General features: G+C 41.5%; 1 long non-coding RNA gene across 1 annotated transcript in view; it reads left to right on the top strand.

Moving 5' to 3' along the window:
* The first annotated feature begins 1,743 nt into the window (after positions 1–1,743).
* LOC136872376 (uncharacterized) overlaps positions 1,744–24,230 on the top strand; it is a 711,320-nt gene continuing 688,833 nt past the window's right edge. The window contains exon 1 of the long non-coding RNA XR_010859883.2: positions 1,744–1,852. This is a non-coding gene — a long non-coding RNA (uncharacterized lncRNA). The remainder of the gene's footprint in view (positions 1,853–24,230) is intronic.

Raw genomic sequence — 24,230 nt, 5'->3', positions numbered from 1 at the left:
ACTTTTCCTCTATGAAGCAAAAAAAAAAAAAAAAAAAAAAAACCAACTCTGTAGCCTAACTCGAATTTTGTGCAACAAACATTAACTGTGCAATGCGGCATTTGTGGTTTGTAAGGAACAGTTATTTATCACGTAAAGAAAGGGTTGCAGTGATGCTGGGAGCTAATGTGACGGGAACCGAAAAACTGAATCTTCTAATGACCGGAAAATCGGCGAAGCCTTGCTGTTTCTCGGGTGTGAATTAATTACCGGTAACGTATGAAAGGAAACCCCGGTGACAAGTTACATTTACGAATCTCGGCTGCGTGGTATTGACGAGAAGTTTCAACGAAATGGGCGGAAAGATTAACAGTAACAAACAGATTTTTGATTTTTTTTTCAAAGGTGTTAACGGAAGTATGTTTCTTGTTCCATTAGTGTATGAACTCTATCCTGTCTTCTAAAAAGTTACTGCAATAAGGGTTATAATTAAAGTGATGCCTACCGAGCTCGATAGCTGCAGTCGCTTAAGTGCGGCCAGTATCCAGTATTCGTGAGTTAGTAGGTTCGAACCCCACTGTCGGCAGCCCTGAAAATGGTTTTCCGTGGTTTCCCATTTTCACACGAGGCAAATACTGGGGCTGTACCTTAATTAAGGCCACGACCGCTTCCTTCCCATTCCTAGCCCTTTCCTGTCCCATCGTCGCCATACGACCTATCTGTGTCGGTGCGACGTAAAGCAACTAGCAAAAAAAAAGTGATGCCGTAGAATAGTTTGTTTGTATATTTGTAATTACTGTTAAAAATAATGTATTCAGTATAAGCCCGTAGATACATATGATGTCCGCCTCTGTGGTGTAGTGGTTAGATTGATTAGGTGCCACCCCCGGAGGCCCTGGGTCGATTCCCGACTCTGGCACGAAATTTTTAAAAGCGGTACGAGGGCTGGAACGGGGTCTACTCAGCCTCGGGAGGCCAACTGAGTAGAGGTGGGTTCGATTCCCATCTCATTCATCCTCGAAGTGGTTTTCCGTGGTTTCCCACTTCTCCTAACTTCTTTGCCTGTCCCTTCCAATATTCTCATCTCTCCATAAGGCCCCTGTTCAGCATAGCAGGTGAGGCTGCCTGGGCGAGGTACTGGTCCTCCTTCCCAGTTGTATCTCCCGACCCAAAATCTGGCGCTCTAGGACACTGCCCTTGAGGCGGTAGAGGTGGGATCTCTCGCTGAGTCCGAAGGAAAAACCGAACCTGGAGGGTAAATAGATTAAGTAAGTATGATTCAAATGTGTGCTATACATGCTCGAAAAGCATATTCTCTATATCATGAAATTTCGATAACTCAAAATAAAATTTAGCTCCGGAGGTGATTCTTGATATCGAGGTTCCACTGTACAACGCTGGTAATACTTGAAGGGAACCGGATTCTTTGAACGACCGCCCGCCCATTTACGCTCTCAGTGTACTTTATTTTGTAAACCTAAAACCGCTCAGGAGAAAGAGAGAAAAGCTATTCTCAGCAGACGTGAAGCTGGTCTCATCTTCCAATTCTTTGACAGCTTGTTTGAGCACCATCAAGCACTCGGGAAATTGGCGTGTTGTTTGTTGGTGCGTTCGTCCTTAACCCAGTAGCACCTAGCTAGTGCGACTCGAGTCTCGGGGCCACTCGGTCGCTTCTCTCCGATCGATAACGTGCCCCGCCGAGTATTCGTACAGTGAGCGCTGCCGGTCTCCCCACTCCGATGTGGGGGAGTGGGGGAAGGGAGGGCTGGCCGCTGTCCGCATGCAGTACGGTGCTAGTTTCTGGACCATGTGCACGCGTCTTCTCTCTCCTCTGTGCTTTCGTTAGGCGGGATATACGAGATTTGAACTTGCTGTGAGTACCATTCTCGCTATCTCTTACAAATGCATGGTTCTCAAAAGGAAATGAATTATGAACCGTATCATGTGTGCGAAAGTAGAAACGAGAGATATTTTCAAGGATTATGTCTTAACGTGAAATTTGGGGGTTAAATTCGGAGTCCAATTTAATCATGAAATGGTGAATTTAATATCTGACAGAACCTTAACAGTATAATTTCTTCATAGTGAATTTTTTTTTCACAACGGAGGAATAATACTTCACTTTTTCCGTGAAACATTATTAATAATCCAACTAGAGTATGGTTCCAGTGTATTGGACCCTCATCAGGATTACTTGATTCGAGAACAGAAAAAATTCCAAAGAAAAGCAGCTTGATTTGTTCTGGATGATTATCGACAAAAACAAAATCGGGCTGCTCAACTAAGTGGTATATTCCGAGCTGTCAGTGGAGAGATGGCGTGGAATGACATTAGTAGACGAATAAGTTTGAGTGGTGTTTTTAAAGAAGTAGGAACGATCACAATAAAATGAAGATAAAGTTGGAATTCAAGAGAGCAAATATTAATTTATAGGAAGGGGCGTTAGGAATTGAAATAATTTACCAAGGGAGATATTTAATCAATTTCCAAATTCTTTGCAATCATTTAATAAAAGGCTAGGAAAACAACAGATAGGGAATCTGCCACCTGGGCGACTGCCTTAAATGCAGATCGATGTTGATTGATTGGAAAATAATAATAATAATACAAAGATGAGTGATTACATATGTGACGAGTGGATTATTAGATGCCGTATATTACAGTTTAACTCGCATGGATTAAAGCAGAGATATAAAAAGCAAAATAATAACCCGAACGCACATTTGCATTTGGTGTAACAGCTCTTGCTACTTCTGTTATGGATGCTATAAATGCATATACAAAATAAGTTTTAAAAAGTAATATAAATGAGTCAAAAGTAAAACATTAAAAGGTGTGAAAGTTACTTCATGCTTGCGTTCAGTCTGTACCATAGAAAGTGAAAATTTTGCTTTCATATTAGGTACACACATTCGTCAAATTGCTTTTTTTTTGGGGGGGGGGGGTCCCTATGTTTGGAACACGGAAATGGGATAGCAGTAAAGGGAAATGAAGTACATTCGTCATTCGTACAAAATTCAATTCTTGATATGCTTCTATATAAAGTTACACTCAAATATTCTCATAAAATTCCTCGAATCAACTGTCAGCAGTGCTAAAACATGCTGCATTTGAGTATTTTAAACTGTTAGAGCTCTCCCTGTCCATTTTTTTTAAGGGTGAACAACACTTCCTGTTGTCATTAAACGGGTGCAAGTATCACAAAATGTTAGGATATAGGCGTATTTTTAAAAGCACAGTACTCAAATCTCCCAGAAAGTGTAGCAGTAGTTTCTGTTGATTGGGTAATTGTCTTACTTTCTACCGAGAGTAAAAGTGTCATTATGGTAAACATAGAGAAGACTGTTTGCTCCTGACCCGCTTTCCTTCACTTTTCATACTTCCCCATCTTATCGCGGCAATCAGTGTTTCAGACTCGGCGACACCCAACACGACGGAACGTGATATTGCGTTTTGTACTGTAGGCAACATTGATGACAACACAGCTGTATCGGAATTCGAACGCGGCCATTCATGGGACATTTTGCACGAGTGTTCGTTTACCGCTGTATGGAGAGAGATGCTATCTTAGTACAATATTAATATTACTGCAGAAGCAAGAACATTAGTGATGCATGGTACCCACGTGATTCATCTTGAGAACTGCTACATTTTCTAGGCCTGAAATGTGTTCGTGGGTGGTGGAGTTCTTAATTCGCTCATTTTGTGAAGTAATGGTTATTGGCATCTCGTAAGATCTATACAGTGACATTAAATAATAATAATAATAATAATAATAATAATAATAATAATAATAATAATAATAATAATAATAATATTTTGGGACAGGTTTTTACCGGGTACTCCGGTTTTCCCTGTCATATTTCATTCCAGCAACACACTCCAATATCATTTCATTTCATCTGTCAGTCATTAATTATTGCCCCAGAGGAGTGCGACAGGCTTCGGAGGCTGCATAATCTCTATCCTCGCCGCTAGATGGAGGCTTCATAGATTCCGTTCCTGACCCGATCAAAGGATTGGAAACAGTCTGTGGATTTTCATTTTTTTGTCCATTATTTTGATTGATAACGGTTGCTTGTAAGATCTTTCTCAGATTACTCCATACATTTTGTGGTAAAACTGGTGCATACTCGAAGGTTTAATCAGGGGTGTAGCCAAGGGGGGTTACTGGGGATTATACCTCCCCCGCCCCCAATGGAATTTTTACAAAAGAATGTAGATTGACAAAGAAGGGAAAATCGACTGAATGGGTTGGCTCTTTTGAAACATTCACAGAAACATGATTGTAAAACCAACAAATCTCTTGAATCCATTTTCTAAGAAGCCCCGAAAGTTGGATATTACATCGTAAACCGAACATACAATTCGCCATAAAACTATTCTCCTTGATGATGTTGTTCTTGTTCGGTATTTTAACGTAAAATATTGTAGTGCACCGGTATTGCAATCTGAATATCAATATAATTTAATTGCATAGTATCCTTATAATGCGCGCACAAGCACCTTCATTGTGTTCTCGTGGTTCCCCATTTTCACACCAGGCAAATGCTGGGGCTGTACCTTGATTAAGGCCACGGCCGTTTCCTTCCCAGTCCTAGCTCTTTCCTGTCCCATCGTCGCCGTAAGACCTATCTGTGTCGGTGCGACGTAAAGCCAATAGCAAAAAAAAAAAAAATAAAAAAATAAAAATAGCATTATGTTCTGGCATATTGTAACTAACCACCCTTATCGGTCGATCCTGGCTACGCTACTGGGTCTAATGGTAAAGTTATTAGACTCAAGGTTAGGGCCGGGACACCTCGGCGAGGTAGTTATGTCTTACATGATAGCTAGCTTCCATTTCGCCGGTAGTTCGTAAGCAGGAATGAGTTACGAAGATTCTCGGAAATTAAATATTTCAGAGTATCTGCAGGAAGCACGATGCTGTTCTTCTAGAACGGCCACTAACCAAAGAATTTCTAACATATTAAAATGGGGAGACATCAAAATAGTGTTGCGCCCGTCTAGCAAATCGAGAGGATGTAGTGTTCGTAGCATAACCGCATCAAAATTCAACTAATTGTTCTTGGAAATTACTGTATTTCCGCACTTTGTCCTCGGCCTTCACGCAGTTGAATTGGTCTGCCTACACCGTGCGGATCGTGTAGCTGTAAGTTTATATACGGCAGATTGTGGTTTTGATGTTACCACCGGCAGCCCCGAAGGTAGTTTTCCATAATTTCCTATTTTCCCACCAGACAAATGCTGAGGCTGTTCCTTAAAGTCACAGCCACTTCCCTCCTAGTTATTTGACATTCTAGTATTCTACCTGCGTTAGATGGCAGTTGTATACCATTTTCCTGTTGTCAGAATATGGATAGTATTCTTAGCCAGTAGCAGTGATAAGGGGTGGGGCGAGAGAAAACATATCTTTATCCCATTTTAGCCATCTGAAACTAGGAGTTGCAGGAATTATTAAATTGTACAAGCCCTGTTGTCTTATCGCTAATTCTTTCCTTTATTTTCTTTAAGTATCAACAACATTATTGGCGGAATTACGCAAAAAATGTCGTTCGTCGCGGTTAACTGACTTGTATAGCGCCACAGCAAGGAGTGCAGTTTTGCATGTGCTGTGAGGAAGGGTAGCAGTGGTATTCTTTGCCAAGGTCATAGACACTGAGGTATGATTCACCCGCTTGCCGCGCGCATTCGTCAGTCTGGCCGTCCCTTTAGTGTCTGTCAGTTTCTTAGTGTGTGGTCAAATACAGAATGATTTTTAATCGTATAATCACACCTTACTTGTGTTTAATTGTAATACATGTGTAATATTGTTCCTTTGGGGAAAGTTTTATTGTATAGTAGTGAATCAAAATATCAAACTACTATTCCCGCACTTAAGTTACTAAACTAACAACCTTTACCTCCCTGTCGAAATTCGCTCAGAGTATAAAAAACATTTTGTAGTTTTTTCCCTTTCAGTTTTGATGTATATAACTCCCCCCCCCCCAACCCCACGCCACTCCTAATTCCTAATTAATGCTACTATTCTAAGCTGACAGATCTCTCCTAGAAATATCAGAATGCCGTGTGTCGGACGTTCTGTGCCAAGAAGGCCTATACACATTCACCAATAAGCTGGGTACAGCAAGTATGTGGAATTCTCTATCTGTTGGAAATGTACGGTGCGGTTAGGGGCGCGCGGCTGTGAGCTTGCATCCGGGAGATAGTGGGTTCAAATCCCACTGTCGGCAGTCCTGAAGATGGTTTTCCGTGGTTTCCCATTTTCACACCAGGCAAATGCTGGGGGTGTACCTTAAGGCCACGGCTGCTTCCTTCCAACTCCTAGTCCTTTCCTATCCCATCGTCGACATAAGACCTATCTCTTTCGGTGCGACGTAAAGCCACTAGCAAAAAAGAAAAAGAAATGTACGGTGACTTTTAAAAAAGCGATACCGCATCCATATACAATGTATAGTAACAAGTAAGGGGTACATGAACGAATCGTATCCATAAAATTTCATTGTAATTTTTGTGCTAAATGGAAGATAATAATTGCTTTTACGCAAATTGAGTTAATTAGCGGTAAATTGATAAATACCATTATTACTAGAGAAATACATACAGTACCTACTTTGCTACATTAAGACTACGAAATCTACTACGTCACAGCGCTTCAGTATGCCTTTTGTTCATAAAACACTTCTCTGTGTGAAGTCTTTGCTCACTTAACTACAGTACTTTGAACTTCTTTGCTTTTCTTGATGTTACTTAGAGGGGCGATTTGTTGACTTGTTCCCATAACTCATTAATTAATATAATTATTGGTCCAACGATTAAGCTATTTCTCCTTCAACAAAAATAATGTTTGTGCTATTTACGATATGCTTTTCACCTCCATTTTCTCCTTTGAACTGCTCGCGCTGGACAAGGATATTGAATAATCAGACATAGCACTTCCATTCGTCGGTGCTAGCCCTGGACTTCAGGAAGGAAACAAGACAGCACGATGAAGCGGAATGCCACAGTAGTGAGTCGTGTCTACAGCGAAATAGTCGCTGTAGTTACGTATCTATATTTCTCTAGTAATAATGGTATTTATCAATTAACCGCTAATTTTACTGTTGATTTGCGTGAAAGCAATTATTATCCTCCATTTAGGACAAAAAAATACAATGAAATTTCGTGGATACGATTCATTCACATAACCCAATTCTTCTTCTTTATCTGTTTACCCTCCACGGTTGGTTTTTCTCTCGGACTCGGCGAGGAATCCCACCTCTACCGCCTCAAGGGCAGTGTCCTGGAGCTTCAGACTGTGGTTCGGGATACAACTGGGGAGGATGACCAGTACCTCATCCAGGCGGCTTCATCTGCTATGGTGAAGAGGGGCCTTGCGGGGGGATGGGAAGATTGGAAGGGATAGACAAAGAAGCGGCCGTGGCCCCAAGTTAGGTACCCTGCCGGTGTTTGCCTGGAGGAGAAATGGGAAACCACCTCTACTCAGCTGACATCCCAATGCTGAGTGGACCCCGTTCCAGCCCTCATACCACTTTTTAAATTTTGTGGAAGAACCGGGAATCGAATCCGGGCCTCCGGGGGTGGCAGCTAGTCACACTACCCACTACAACACAGAAGTGGACCACATAACCCAATTAAGCAAGAAATTATCATATGATTTAAAATAAGGAAAGTAATGGCGTACCACCTCACTCCGCATCTTGCCTAATACGCCTAATTTTGGTGCTTCCATTCGTCTTTGCGGTTTTCCTATAACTGCATAGCTTTTAATAGTGCTATTTGAGGATCCAGCCAGCCTCTAGGCTGATGACCCAACATACATTAATTTAAAAGTAGCAATGCCGACCGCAGCCGAGTAGTCTGTTAGTCGTTGTCGTTCTGCTTCCAAGCTAGCATGTTCTAACCTGTTTGAGGTCAATGGTATTTAAGGGTGTTTAAAACCAACATTCTCCTACAGTTAACTTCCAGCTCCTTAAGATCTCCTGGGACCGAGCGAGTTGGCCGTGCGATTAGGGGTGCGCAGCTGTGAGCTTGGATCCGGGAGATACTGGGTTCGAACCCCACTGACGGCAGCTCGGAAGATGGTTTTCCGTGGTTTCCCATTTTCACACCAGGCAAATGTTGGGGCTGTACATTAAGGCCACGGCCGCTTCCTTCCCACTCCTAGACCATTCCTATCCCATCGTTGCTATAACATCTATCTGTGTCGGAGCGACGTGAAAAGAACTCTGGCGAGAGAACAGAAGGCTTCGTCCTGAATACTGTCGTTTAGAACAAAACCTTCAAAAAATCTGTAGCTTGGTTTTAAAAGGGGCCAATGTCAAAAAAAAAAAAAAAAAAACGTTTCCAAGCTATGAGCATTTGAAGTTTTGCTTATAATTCTCCAACTACTTTTTCAATAAGTTTACATTTCTCTGTGAAAATTAACTGATTAAATACTACATTTTTCTATAGTATTCTTTAACAATTCCCAGGTCTCTAATCATTTAAAAAAATGCTATTTGTTCGGGGCGTCGACCTAGGAAGATCTTTGGCCTCTGCTTACACCATATGTGAGGAACCTGCGTGTATTATGTAAATGGCGGAAGTGTAACGTGTTGAATGTGAGAAAAGGGACATTAAGGAAAACACCCACTCCCCAGGCCAGGGGTATTACTCATTTACAATTAAAATCCCCTGGCCCGGCCGGGAATCAAACCCGGGGCCGCCGAGGGACAGGCGGACGCGTTGCCGCCTACACCGCGGGGCCGGATGGTCTGATGGTCTCTAATCATTGTCTGTAATCTAAGATTATTGGGAGGGCTTATTTAATTAAACGTTAACTGTTCGTTTCAGATATTGGCACTTTTAATATATTGTAGGCCAGGATAAAACACGTTTGTATCTGTTAGGCCTACTATTTCAATTTCGATCAAAAATAACATTGGCCCTTTTAGAACCAAGCCACATAAATATCAGCCATATTAAGTACCGGAATCCCAGAAATGTTATTTTAAAGTGGGTAGTGAGTGTGCAGTCACGAATCTGTCGCTAAATGGCAATAGACTGTGCCAGGATTCGAACTCGAAACTTCGAATACAGCTGTTGAAGGCTTAGAAGTTACTCTTTCGATCTACCTGTGATTAAGCTGAGGAGTGGAAAGCGCCACCGCTTCATTTACCAGAGATAACAGTAAACTATTGAAAGTCATTTCGAGGATGAAATTCCAACTCTGCCACTTCTTCAGTTCGTAGACAGTGACCCGTCTGAAATAAAATGACCTGTATTATTCAGTATTATCTGTATGCACTGTTTTATGGGATTAATGTTCAACATCAGTTTACTATGCTTCAGTTGCTCACTGTTAACCCTGAACTTTCTGGCTTTGGGCTAAAACCATTAATAAATCACTGCGCAATTCTGCAATGAGGCAGAAGTGTGAGTAACTATTTCATCAATACATTCGGCAATTAAATTCTACGAGTGATCGATACGTTTTATATTACAGCACAGTAGTTCAAGTGTAATTAAGGGAATCAAGTGTGGTCCACTTCGGCAAACTGCATTTCGTTATGTAGGGGACTAGAATTTTTCACATTCCACTTGTAATAAGTGCTAGAATTGGTAAACTTGCATTGCTGTATTTGAACCGTTTCATCCACAGTATTGAAACCCTCGTAGCAAATCTTCCTTCCAGAGAACTTTGAACCGATTTCCGTTTTCCTTTTTTTTTTTTTTTTTGTCAGACCTATTTCTCTCTTATTCAGGGATGAGGCGGCTTTATTTATCTTTTCTTCTCCAGTTATTATTATTTTTATTTGCGAATTGATCACGCTAAAATTTCATTTTTTCTTTGTTTGAAGTTTCCTCTTCCTCCACTATTTCTTCATATGGGCGCTATGCTGTTTCTTCTGTTCATCCGTCCAGACTCTTCCCGTCTTTGCAGTTATTTCGACTTGAAATCCTTCCATTATTATTATTATTATTATTATTATTATTATTATTATTATTATTATTATTATTAAATATTTGCAAGAATGGAATAAGTCCATTTGGCACTCCATATTGCACGGGGTCAGCATGAACAATGAATCAGGTAAATGATTTGGTGTCTAATCGATAAAATTAAATCTAACGTAAGCTGTAAGTCGCCAAATAGAGTTCAGAGTTCTCTGCCAGCAGGTCGAGTGAAATGGAACGTCAAATTTGCCATATGGCGTTAAATGGGGTTAAATCAAAATGTCAGTACACAGTACCAGACGGCATATAATAATAATAATAATAATAATAATAATAATAATAATACCATCGGCAGCTCTGAAGATGGTTTTCCCTGGCTTTTCATTTTTACTCCAGGCAAATGATTCAACCCATCCAGTACAAGGAGTGGCCGTTAAGTAAACGTGGCTGTTGACCTCTGTATTCCAAGTTCTGTACTTCTGGTAGGGTCAAGGATATGTAAAATGTTGAACATGCGGACTTGATCCCGTTTTACGGCCGGATGACCTTCTTGACGCCAACACTATGGGGAGAAATGTATTCACGCGCGTGCGCGCGTGTATGTGTGGTGGTTGCTTGTTTAGCGTGTTGTGAGTATATGAACAGAAATATGTTGAGAAAAACACAAACGCATCGTCCCCGAGTCAGAAGAATTAACTAGATGCGATCAAAATCTGACTCGTCCAGGAATCGAACCCAGGACCCTCTGAACAGAAGGCCTGTACGCTGACCATTAAGCCGAGGAGATTGGGAACCAATCTCCATGCAAAAACACACAATTATAAGAATTTAAAGTCTGAAAATTGTATCAAATCAAATCGGACCAGTAGAACGGACGGACGCATTTGCCAAAGCTCTTTCAGTGAACTCTTTTAATATGTAGATTGTTGATGATGATGATGATGATGATGATGATGATGCTTGGTGTTTTAAGAGGCCTAACATCGAAGGTCATCGGCCCCAATATGTAGTTTAACAGCACTTACTACTACTACTACTACTACTACTACTACTTACCGAGCTCGATAGCTGCAGTCGCTTAAGTGCGGCCAGTATCCAGTATTCGGGAGACAGTAGGCTCAAATTCAACTGTCGGCAGCCCTGAAGATGGTTTTCCGTGGTTTCCCATTTTCACACCAGGCAACGGTCGCTTCTTTCCCCACTCCTAGCCCTTCCCTGTCCCATCGTTGCCATAAGACCTGTCTGTGTCGGTGCGACGTAAAGCAACTAGCAAAATAATAATGATAATGATAATAATAATAATAATAATAATAATAATAATGCAATATATACATATTTATAAAACACATACGAAAGAAAAGAACTTAAAAACAGAAAAATGTTTATGCATTTGAAATAGCTGATAGCCTAGATAAAAGAAGGGAATATAACTTTTATTTACCAAATACGCAGAGCAGCATACAAGGAACTCTCTATGAGGCGTCCATGAGATGTCTACAAACTTCCTTAGCTGACGAGTGGAATACATCCCGCTAATTTCATTCAGGGATCTTAGGGCCTGCATAAACCAAGATTTCCTGTGTGATTCAGTTCTGCATATGTGTAAGTGAAAAATGACAACCTGTGGCTGTTACGGGGAGGAACGTGAATTGGTAGCAACTGGAGTAAATTAAGACAATAAAGGAAGTTGTCGTTGCATTTGTGTATGAAACATGCATTAACATACCTGCGCCTGGTTCTAAGGAGACTCAATACGCATCTTTGTACAAAACAGATCTTACATAATCTATCGATGACAGCTTGATACCTTTTACTGATCCATTTTGAGAATCTGATCTGTCCTCGTTCTAAGGCATTAACTAAGTATTGCCGTGAAGGGATCCACAGTACTCTGACTAGACCGCATACGCGAGAAATACGGGGTTTTCAATGAGACAACAGATTTAAAACTCTTGCAATTTCTTTTGTGGAAGCCTAACGTTTTAAATGCCTTGTTAACGATATTTAACACATTCTCATTGAAGGATAAGCCATTTTGATTACTAAAAGAGAATACCAAGACAATTAATGTTCTTAAATTAAGGTCACGGTCGCTTCCTTCCTTGTCCTATACCATTGCCGCAGTAATACCTACCGGAGTGAGTGCGACGTAACACCAGAAACGGAGGAAGAAAAGAAAGACCGTTCAGGTTCCCGTCTGAAAAATTATGGTTAAAAACGACGTTACGTTACGTTACTATTATACGAGGTAACTCTGAATTCAAATAGGCAGTTAGACGGTTCGTTCCTATCATTAATTGTCCTGACCCTTTCTATCATGGACTGTGATTGTTGGGTGGAATGTTTCATAAGTATTGTATACTTTTGCTGTGAGGATTCGATCATGACACCGGAGAAAACAGAATTAATGTATTTCCTTCTGCTATATTACAGTCCGACCGGCCCCGTGGTGTACGGGTAGCGTGCCTGCCTCTTACCCGGAGGCCCCAGGTTCGATTCCCGGCCAGGTCAGGGACTTTTACCGGGACCTAAGGGCTGGTTCGAGGTCAATTCAGCCTACGTGATTAGAATTGAGTAGCTATCTGACGGTGAGATAGCGGCCCCGGTCTAGGAAGCCAAGAATAACAGCCGAGAGGATTTGTCGTGCTGACCACACGACATTTCGGGCTGAGCAGCGGTCGCTTAGTAGGCCAAGGGCTGTAGTGCCATGGTTTTTTTCTTTGGTATTACATTCCATTTCATGATTAAAGTGCAGTTGCGGCTAATGTCAAAGGTGAACCTCATTAGTGAAGATATGTTTACACAGTTGTATGATATTTCAATTTCCATTCAAAAGTTCTTGTTGTTTGTGATGGACAAAAAATAACGTAGCTTATACTAGTAATATTTCAGTTAATTTGGTTTGGATTCGGGGATAAATACGGTTTGTTTGTGATTCTGTGTTAATTAAAGAGCACTGAGTATTTGCTTTCATTTGTTGAACCGTATTTTATCCCTGGCTGTTTTACCGATAATCAGACGGTAATGTTATTAGTAGAGCTTGGAAATTTAGGAAAAATCCTTTTTTTCTCGAGTGTCCAAAGGCAAGACCCGACATAATATATGTTCATCCTGGATCATTGCAGGCTATACAGTACTGGGTTTTATTTGTCCTTTTTTTGTTTTTATTTTTGTTTTTGCATTTTTTGGCGTTTTTTGTTCTATTGGTCCTTTTCTTAGCCTTCTTTTATGTCTTAAGGGCTGCAACTTCACCTTCATTTTACTGTCCATCCTCAATTCGAATCATCCTTAGTTCATCACCTGGTAAACATCTTTTCTTCAGTAAATACATGTATTTGAAACATATCTGAAGGGAGAGGAACTGGAATTAAATAATGAAACTAGTGTTTGAAAAAAGAACAGGGGAATCAAATTATGTGCAAGATAAGTGAAACATTAAAAGGAGAAAATTTTGATCCGAGTGTTTTTGGAGAGGGAGATCTCACTTGCTTCTCCGTTGATGTGGAGAAGAGTTTCTCGATGTTTCACAACCTGTTGTCTATAAACAGACGATCCTTTACATCCAAGAACCTGCAGATAATTATTGTGACATACTGCAAATCTGAGTTGCTGAATGGTCAGCGTACTGGCCTTCGGTTCAGAGGGTCGCGGGTTCGATTCCCGGCCGGGTCGGGGATTTTAATCGCTTCTGATTAATTCTTCTGGCTCGAGGAATGGGTATATATATGTCCGTCCCAACACTCTCCTCATCATACTCAGACAATTTACCACACTACCAACCACCACAGAAACACCCAATAGTGATTACATCCCTCCATATAGGGTTGGCGTCAGGAAGGGCATCCGACCGTAAAACAGGGCCAAATACACATATGCTACGCACTTCGCACCCGCGACCCCACAGGTGTGGAAAAAAGCGGTAGCAAAAGAAGACTGAAAAGCTAACTGAGGTAAGCTTTCCGAATTCCAATTTCTGTAACCCTAGTGTGGTTAAACCAAATATGTTCCAGTTATACTAAATTCAGTTTCTTTCTCCACGATATCCATTGCGGGTTCGCTGATTTCATTCTAGGTGGAAAAAATACTTCATTTTAAATTCTGCAAGTACTTTTTGAAGAAACACGGGAATCCATTTTTTAATTTGTTAATCTAAAATGCCGGCCCCGCGATGTAAGGGTTCGATTCCCGGCCAGGTCAGGGATTTTTACCTGATTCTGAGGGCTGGTTCGAGGGTCACTCGGCCTACGTGATTACAATTGAGCTATCTGACGGTGAGATGGCGGCCCCGGTAGAGGAAGCCAAGAATAACGGCCGAGAGGATTCGTCTTGCTGACCACACGACATCTCGTAATCTGCATGCCTTCGGGCTGAGCAGCGGTCGCTTTGTAGGCCAAGACACTTCGGGACTGTTGCGCCATGGGGTTTGGTTTTAATCTAAAAATATATGTTGTCTTGTCATGCCGGGCTGAGTGGCTTAGACGGTTGAGGCACTCTCCTTCTGACCCCAACTTGGCAGGTTCGATCCTGGCTCAGTCCGGTAGTACAGTTGTTTATTTTCTGTCCTTTCTTTCTTTCTTTCTTTCTTTCTTTCTTTCTTTCTTTCTTTCCTTCTTTCTTAATCTCCCTACCCTCCAGGGTTGACTTTTCCCTTGGACTGAGCGAGGGATCCCACCTCTACCCACTCAAGGGCAGTGTCCCGGAGCTTCAGACTCTGGCTCGGGGGGTACAACTGGGGAGGATGACCAGTAACACGCCCAGGTGGCCTCACCTGCTATGCTGAACAGGGGCCTTGGTGGGGGATGGGATGATTGGAAGGGATAGACAAGGAAGAGGGAAGGAAGCGGCCGTTGCATTAAGTTAGGTACCATCCCGGCTGTTACCTGGAAGAGAAATGGGAAACCACGGAAAACCACTTCGAGGACGGCTGAGGTGGGAATCAACTCACCTCCACTCAGTTGACCTCCGGAGGCTGAGTGGACCCCGTTCCAGCCCTCGTACCACTTTTCAAATTTTGTGGCAGACCCGCGAATTGAACCCGGGCCTCCGGGGGTGGCAGCTAATCTCACTAACCACTACACCACAGAGGCGGACTGTTTATTTTCATTGCAGTTTATGTATTTTGACCAGATGCAACCTCAAATATTTTATAATGTACGTAATGAATCAAAATGTTCACTCTTACATTTTAAGAGGTTCTATAGAAACAGTTCTAATATAATACGGAGTTACGGTAGACAAGCTGTGGCTTGTGGTTATTTGGGTTTAAATTATCTGATAAGCTGACCAGCAACCCAATCATGCTTACCGGGAATAAAATCAGTGAGGTTATTTATTTGAAGACATGCCGTATATCTATCTGGTAGATACATTTACATTGTTGTATTTTAATCTCAGATAGTAAATATCTATGTCCTCTATGAGACACCCTCTCGCCGTTTAGAAGCTAGTTATCATTATTGGACGCCTGTTAAATACTATTTTCAGAAATTCAGTGAACAGGAAAGTTTATACAGCACTACACTACAACCCTGTGCAGAATCATTGTTCCATTATGTAATCATATCATTTTGCTTTAACGAATAACAGGAATTTTATTTTTTAATGAAAATTCAAATCCAAGGAATTGTATATTGTAGCTTGTATGCTTAAACCCTGCACCTTTGTAGATTGTAACACAAAATTTATAACGGGTAAGGTTTCTTTGAAAGAATAAATACAAGAAAATACAACTGACTGTTTATAGGGAATCTCTATGGCTCAGGCGGCAGCGCATCGGCCTCTCACCGCTGGGTCCGTGGTTCAAATCCCGGCCACTCCATGTGAGATTTGTGCTGGACAAAGCGGAGGCGGGACAGGTTTTTCTCCGGGTACTCCAGTTTTTCCTATCATGTTTCATGCCAGCAACACTCTCAAATATCATTTCATTTCATCTGTCAGTCATTAATCATTGCCCCAGAGAAGTGCGACAGGCTTCGGCAGCTGGCACAATTCCTATTCTCACCGCAAGATGGGAGCTTCATTTATTCCATCCCTGACCCGGTCACTGACTGGAAAGCAGGTTGTAGGTTTTTGTTTTCATTTTCACAACTGACTGTTTATATCGAGCGCAGTATAAATCAAAGTGAAATATCTTGAAAAGGTCAGTTTTTGTTGTCGCTATTATAGTTTTATTTTAAATAACGCGGCTCAATCAGCACTTCGCTGAGTATTGGAAGAGAGCTTCGTAATCACAATCGAACGTCAGTGTTCCATCGCCTTCCTGCAAAGTGTGTTCGCTTGTTCGCTTCACTGTGACGTATGCTTGCCACGTACGCGTTCCAATTAATTTTTTATGTTAAGTTAAAAACGTATGTGTTCGTTCAAATTTAAATAGATTTCACTTAATGTCATACGGAGAAACTGCGGTGATAAACGTCCTTATTGCATTAATGACTTTCCGACAATCGAAAAAGTAGTTAGCAGGACGTAAAGCCAATATTCTTCTTCTTCTTCTTCTTCTTCTTCTTGCGTTTCGGCCTTCTAAGGACCACGTTACAATTTCAATTCTTCCTCCTTGGTTGTTCTTTTCTTCCAGTATTCTTTCATTGTTTCACTGTGCTTCCTTTTCCTGTCTTCAGTCCACTTTGTGCTTGTTTTCTTTTCCTTCCTCCCTTGGAATCTTTCCATTTGTAAGACTTTCTTCCTAAAAATCTTTCTTTCCAATAATTCTTCTCGTATGTTGTTCCTTTCCAGGTCTTTCTTGACTTCTTGAATCCAGGTGGTAGTTCATTTCTTTTCCCAAAGGTACTTGAAGATTCGTTTAGTTAGTCTATTGTCATCCATTCTGTAAATGTGTCCAAGAAATAGCAATCTCCTTTTTCTTATTGTTTCTGATATGTTTTCTATGTTCTGGTAAATTTCATTGTTACTTCTTAATTTCGAAAACTCTGCAATTCTTAGAGGACCTAATATATTCCGTATAATTCTTCTTTCTAATATTTCTAATTTATGAAGCTTGTAAGTTAGTTCAGTGCTAGACATTCGCTGGTATATTCTGGTTTCACTACTGTCTTGTAGTGCTTTATTTTAAGTTTTCTTCTTCTTCTTCTTCTTCTTATAATTACGCTCACATATTCAGTTCACGTAGTTTTCTGATATCTTGTATATCGTCGCCGTAAGACCTATGTGTTCGGTGCGACGTAAATCAATTTGTATAAGAAAAGGAATTGTGAACTACTAGTACCCCCTGTGGGTTGGGGACGCAGACGAAGAATACTCCCACGGTATCCCCTGCCTGTCTTAAGAGGTGACTATAAGGGGCGACCAAGGGATGATAAAATTAGAACCATGAAACTACTTGTGATTAGTGCCATCACGCGGGGAAAGTCATGGGTCGCCTTTACTTGCGAGTAGTACCATTATGTTAGGTACACAATAATCAATAGGTTTGTGATTAGTAGCAACAGATAGTGGATTACTGTGGGTTTCCAGTACATGTGATTAGTACCACTATATGCGGAACACCGGGCGAGTTGGCCGTGCGGTTAGGGGCGTGCGGCTGTGAGCTTGAATCCGGGAGATAGTGGGTTCGAAGCCTACTGTCGGCAGCCCTGAAGAAGATTTTCCGTGGTTTCCCATTTTCACACCAGGCAAATGCTTGGGCTATACCTTAACTAAGGCCACGGCCGCTTCCTTCCAACTCCTAGGCCTTTCCTATCCCTCGTCGCCATAAGACCTATCTGTGTCGGTGCGACGTAAAGCCCATAGCAAATATATATATATATATGTGTGTGTGTGTGGAACATCACGGGCTTACGTTGTCTGTAATTAGTACCACTATATGTGGAATATCACGGGCTTTTGTTGCCTGTGATTTGTACCATTATGTGAGGAACACCACGGGATAGTACGAGTTCCTGTGATTAGTACACCTATGTGAGGTGCACCATGGGTTTGCGTTGCCTACGAGTGAAGCCATTATTGGAGAAACACCATAGGTCTGCGTTACCTGTACGACGTACACTACTTGTGGAATACCGTGAGTTTACGCTACCTTTGATTAGAACCGCAGCTTGAGAAATACCATGGTTCTACTTTACTAGCGATAAGTGCCATTATGAGGGGACGTTGACCTGGATATCGAACCCCTTTAGACAACAAGCATCATCGATTCAGGACTGTGCTTTGGAAACAGTCCCTTGGTCAGTAATATTGTTTCTGGGAAGGTGAGGCATTGTGGGTCGGATCCACTGATTGTTTTAAATTCATATTCATCCATTCATTCATCATCACGTTTTGAATTCTGGTCAGTGGATGAATTTTGTACTTTTAAATTGTCATTGCATTTCGTCTGATTTCGTTCCATTAGGGGCCGATGACCTAGATGTTAGGCCGCTTTAAACAACAATAATCATCACCGTGAACTATCAGCTCTCCTACCCTGAAGACCAATATTCTGATTGTGGATATTTTGTACCAACGGGACTCGAACCGGCTAACCTAGGGTGCTTAGATCATATGGACTCGATACCTTAACGATAAAGGCTACGATGTGTGCTTTAATAGAAAACGCAAGTAAACCTGGATTTAATTAACAATGTACTAATAAATAAATAAATAAATAAATAAATAAATAAATAAATAAATAAATAGGCCTCAGAAACTATATCCCTTGGAGGTTAATCCGTAATTATAGAAATTAAAAAGCAAGAAAGGAAAAATTTCGGGAATGTTATGGTCCCATGAGAGAAAATGGAATGTGGATTAAAAGGAGAACAGCGGACCTTAACTCACTGACACGTTCACTGAAGCCGCACGCAAGAGATGTCTGAAATTCTGTGGCCATATATATAGAATGGACAGCGACAGACTTACCGAAATATTAAAGTAATCAACTCAAAGAAGGTCAAAATAAACTGGCTAGAAGAAACTGTAGCGGGCCTCTAAGAAATGAGCATCACAGATGACGTCGTAGAAGATCGTGGAGCTTTTAGTACAATAGCAGCCAAGCATAAATTCGTGGAGAAATTTAAAAAGAAAACTGGTAGGAAGTGGCCCACAGAATGCAAGATGAAACACAGTGCATTCTTGAAGAGATTTTGGGAGGATATGAAGGCGAAAAAAACATCAGGCCAACGAACAGGTTCAAACGCGCTCTTTGAGTCGGTATAAAATAAATGCACCCATTACATAAGAAAGGTAACACGCAAGATATCGACAACTATAGAGGTATTTCTCTTCTACCGATTGCTTATAAAGCATTCCCAACAATATTACTCAACAGAGTACAATCTACACTTGACAGTCAACTGGGTGAATATCAATTTGGATTTAGAAAGGGCAGGTACTGTTCTGAACAGATATTCAACTTGAAGCCAGTAATTCGTCACAGACAAATGAACTCGAAAGATATAGTCGTTACATTCAACGATTTTTAAAAAGATTTTGACTTTGTTGATAGAGAAATCTTAGAAAGAACCCTACGTGAGTTTGGAGTTAAAACCAAATTGGCAAACCTGATCCGAAAAACCCTTACAGACACAGTCTCAAAAGTTAGATTTATGGGCGAGATATCGCGACATTTTAAAATAAAAAGAGGTATCAGACAAGGTGATGGCTTATCTCCACTCCTTTTCAACTGTATCTAAAAAGAAGTTGTGAGAATTTGGAACGAAGAACTGTAGCACCATAATATATTACCACGTTCGCTGCGGAAAAAGAACAAAGGGGTTGCAATAAATTGCCTAGCATTTGTACATGATTTTGCCATATTCTCTGAAAGACTGACTAATGTTGTAATACAAGTAAATCTTCTGGAAGAGACAGCCAACATGGCAGGCTTAAGAATTTCGACAGAGAAAAATAATTCATGAAAAAAAAAAAAAAAAACGCTACAAAATTGCTAGGGACAGATGGTGGTTCAATCGAAAGGGTAAAGTAATTCAAATATTTCGGGGAAACAATCTAAGAAAATGGTTTGGAAAAATCTGCAATAGAGGCAAGGATACACAAAATGGAAAGAGCATAATTATGGTATAACAAAAATACGTACAACAAAAAATGTTTATCTAAAAATCTTAAAATGAAGCACTACAACACAGTCGAGAAACCAGAATGCTTACATGTCAGTGAATGCTTAGTACTGGATTATAAACTTGAAAGATTGGAAGTACTAGAAAGAAGAATTATAAGAAAAATATTAGGCCCTCTAAACACTACAGAATTTGGAAATTAAGAAATAATAACGAAATTCATCAGAACATAGAAAACATATTATCTGTAACAAAACGGAAGAGGAGAACTGGTATCTTTTGGACATATTTACAGAATAGACGACAGTAAACTAACCAAAATATCTTCACATATCTTTAGAAGAAAAAGTCAACAACCACTTGGATTCAAGATACAAAAAAGACTTGGAAAGAAACAACAGAGAAGAGGTAATGGAAAGAGAAATTTTCAGGAAGAAAGTTTTAAAGATGAAAGCATTCCAAGGGAGGGAGGCAAAGAAAACCGGCACAAAGTGGTCTGAAGAAAGAAAAAAGAAACACAGTGAAACAATCAAGGAATACTGGAAGAAAAGGAAGGAACAACAACAAAGGATGAAGAATTGGAATTGTAACGTGGTTCCTAGTAGGCCCTAACACAAAAAGAATAATAAATAAATAAATAAATAAATAAATAAATAAATAAATAAATAAATAAATAAATAAATACATAAATAAATAAATAAACTTTCCTCGTGAATGTATTGTGATTTTATAATCATTTGACTGTTTTGACTCTGCAGTACGGTGGGGTTTTTTTTGTTTTAATTTGATTTAAACCCAGCTATTATAACGCGATATTGTCCCCCTTTCGTAGTGTTGTGCGGGTTGCGGGAGAATTGCCCGTCATCCAGCCTCGGTGGTGGTCAGTGCCACCTATACCCGACCTGGCTTAAGAAGAATATCCCTTATAGCAAATACGAGTCACAGGACTCGCTCATTTTCTACGCCAATTCAACCTGCCTCCTTGAGTAATTGAGCATGAAAGTGCCGCCGGTTACCTGACCACATGAAACAGGTTACTAATTTATTCCCCCCTCCCGTTCAGCTAATAGTCATACATCACTGACCGCATGTGTGCGTTTTTGACTTTGACCCCTACTGCCTCTTACTACTTCTATCACTACCGTTCACTTAAAACGTTAAATGAAAGCTCATTGGGCTCGGCAGCAAAGAGAAATCTTCCCCAGTCTGGGAAGACGACGATGAATAAATAACACCCACGTACTACAGTGGAGAGCTCCTTCATAAAACTTAAGTCTTACAAGCGTTTTTTCCCTCAACCTGTATGCTTAATATTGAACAAGAGGAGGGTGATGACGTTCTTTTATTTATTCGGTGGTTTTGTTCTTGGGGCTTGATTTTAGTAAGCTGAGCAAACGTATTGTGTTATACGGTTCAGTTCCTTTAAGCGCCCCTTCGTCCTAGAAAGAATGGCAGGTCCGCGTAAAGTCTCGAATGTATAGATTTAGGTTTCTAAATATTTATTTATTTTTATTTATTTTCTTCTTTTAAGTAGCGAAGTTAGGGCGCATGGCCTTCTCTTACACTTAACCACACTTACAATACCTATCTGCAGACATATTATGTTAAAATTTAGTAGAATTACATTATGCTAACAAACACGCTATCACTCTCACTCAAATTTATAAAGGAATTAAAATATTATACTGTACTTTAACCAATATGAAATAATATTTGCTCGAACACACACACACACACATTTAGTTGGATTCTTTTAACCCATTGGAACCTTGATACATTTTGTGGGTACAAATCCGGCTATTCTATTAATTTCGTGGAAAATGAAATGACTTAATGTCTTGTAGTATATCAAAATACACGATTAAGAAGAAAAATCCCAGGAAATAGGATATATAGAACCTCGGCCCTGCCTGCTGTCATTTCTTGATGGATACAGTACTTTTGCATCCATCTCTTGGCACAGGCCAGAGTAAAGTGTAGCTTCCACCGAAGTCCCAGGCTCATCCATGGCTGTGACAATATGGAAGCTGCTGGGGTATGGGTAGTGCTGAGTAATGACATTAAGAGCACGGCTAGTGCATCTGAGTGTTATGAAAGGTGCTGCTCATAGGGTCAGTCGTGCTGCAATAGTACTTTCTGGCCCAGTGAGGAAAGCAATGGCAAACTACCTCACTCCTCATCTTGCCTAGTATGCCTCATTTTGGTGCTGCCATTGGTTTTTGGGGTTTTCTTATAACCGCATAACTTTTGGTGCTGCTATTTGAGGATCCAACCACCCTCTGGGCTGATGACCTAACGGACAGACAGAGCCTCGGTATCTCGAACCTCTATTACTCGGAATTTCCGGTACCTCGAAATAGTTTCGATTTCCCTGCCGTCTGTTCTGTTCTTCACGAGTATTTATTTCTCTATTAGTTGAAATTCGATTAGACGAATTTATCTTTTTCTCGAAACAAACTTTTCCTCCAAAAACGTTGAAAATATTCTGTAAGTCGAATTTTGTACATTAACTTTGCAATGCGGCATTTAAGGTTTGTGTGTTATTGTTCCTTAACGTATTACACTATATCTTATCTGTCCACCCCTAGTGCGCTTACTATAGGCAGTTGGAGCTGTATAAACCCTCCCCTGGATTATCACTAGACCTATCATAGTCAGTCGAATGTAAATGTTTTTACATAAATTTTTTACTCTTGTCAGAAGCATGCTTAGTATATACAGTTAAAATAAAATAATAATTAAACTATTTACAAAAAATAACACGCAAAGGAAATTTACCAAATTTACTGTACATATACACTGACTGACAGAGCAAATGCAACACCAAGAAGGAGTGGTTCGAAAGGGATGAAAGTTGGGAAAAAAACAGAGACGGCACGGACGAATAATTGATGTTTATTTCAAACCGATATGCAGGTTACACAATGCGCACGGCATCGACTCAGTAGGATGTAGGACCACCGCGAGCGGCGATGCACGCAGAAACACGTCGAGGTACAGAGTCAATAAGAGTGCGGATGGTGTCCTGAGGGATGGTTCTCCATTCTCTGTCAACCATTTGCCACAGTTGGTCGTCCGTACGAGGCTGGGGCAGAGTTTGCAAACGGCGTCCAATGAGATCCCACACGTGTTCGATTGGTGAGAGATCCGGAGAGTACGCTGGCCACGGAAGCATCTGTACACCTCGTAGAGCCTGTTGGGAGATGCGAGCAGTGTGTGGGCGGGCATTATCCTGCTGAAACAGAGCATTGGGCAGCCCCTGAAGGTACGGGAGTGCCACCGGCCGCAGCACATGCTGCACGTAGCGGTGGGCATTTAACGTGCCTTGAATACGCACTAGAGGTGACGTGGAATCATACGCAATAGCGCCCCAAACCACGATGCCGCGTTGTCTAGCGGTAGGGCGCTCCACAGTTACTGCCGGATTTGACCTTTCTCCACGCCGACGCCACACTCGTCTGCAGTGACTATCACTGACAGAACAGAAGCGTGACTCATCGGAGAACACGACGTTCCGCCATTCCCTCATCCAAGTCGCTCTAGCCCGGCACCATGCCAGGCGTGCACGTCTATGCTGTGGAGTCAATGGTAGTCTTCTGAGCGGACGCCGGGAGTGCAGGCCTCCTTCAACCAATCGACGGGAAATTGTTCTGGTCGATATTGGAACAGCCAGGGTGTCTTGCACATGCTGAAGAATGGCGGTTGACGTGGCGTGCGGGGCTGCCACCGCTTGGCGGCGGATGCGCCGATCCTCGCGTGCTGACGTCACTCGGGCTGCGCCTGGTCCAGGGGTCCCCTCGCACGTGCCACATGTCCCTGCGCCAACCATCTTCGCCACAGGCGCTGCACCGTGGACACATTCCTATGGGTATCGGCTGCGATTTGACGAAGCGACCAACCTGCCCTTCTCAGCCCGATCACCATACCCCTCGTAAAGTCGTCTGTCTGCTGGAAATGCCTCCGTTGACGGCGGCCTGGCATTCTTAGCTATACACGTGTTCTGTGGCACACGACAACACGTTCTACAATGACTGTCGGCTGAGAAATCACGGTACGAAGTGGGCCATTCGCCAACGCCGTGTCCCATTTATCGTTCGCTACGTGCGCAGCACAGCGGCGCATTTCACATCATGAGCATACCTCAGTGACGTCAGTCTACCCTGCAATTGGCATAAAGTTCTGACCACTCCTTCTTGGTGTTGCATTTGCTCTGTCAGTCAGTGTAGATCAAACGATTCCAACTGAGGTGCTCCCATGGCCCCGGCCGGCCCCGGCAGCAGCCCCGGCGCTGTGCTGTAGCCC

The sequence above is a fragment of the Anabrus simplex genome, chromosome 4, assembly GCF_040414725.1.
Source record: "Anabrus simplex isolate iqAnaSimp1 chromosome 4, ASM4041472v1, whole genome shotgun sequence".
Classification (NCBI taxonomy): Eukaryota; Metazoa; Arthropoda; class Insecta; order Orthoptera; family Tettigoniidae; genus Anabrus; species Anabrus simplex.
This window is presented reverse-complemented; position numbering and strand designations above follow the sequence as displayed.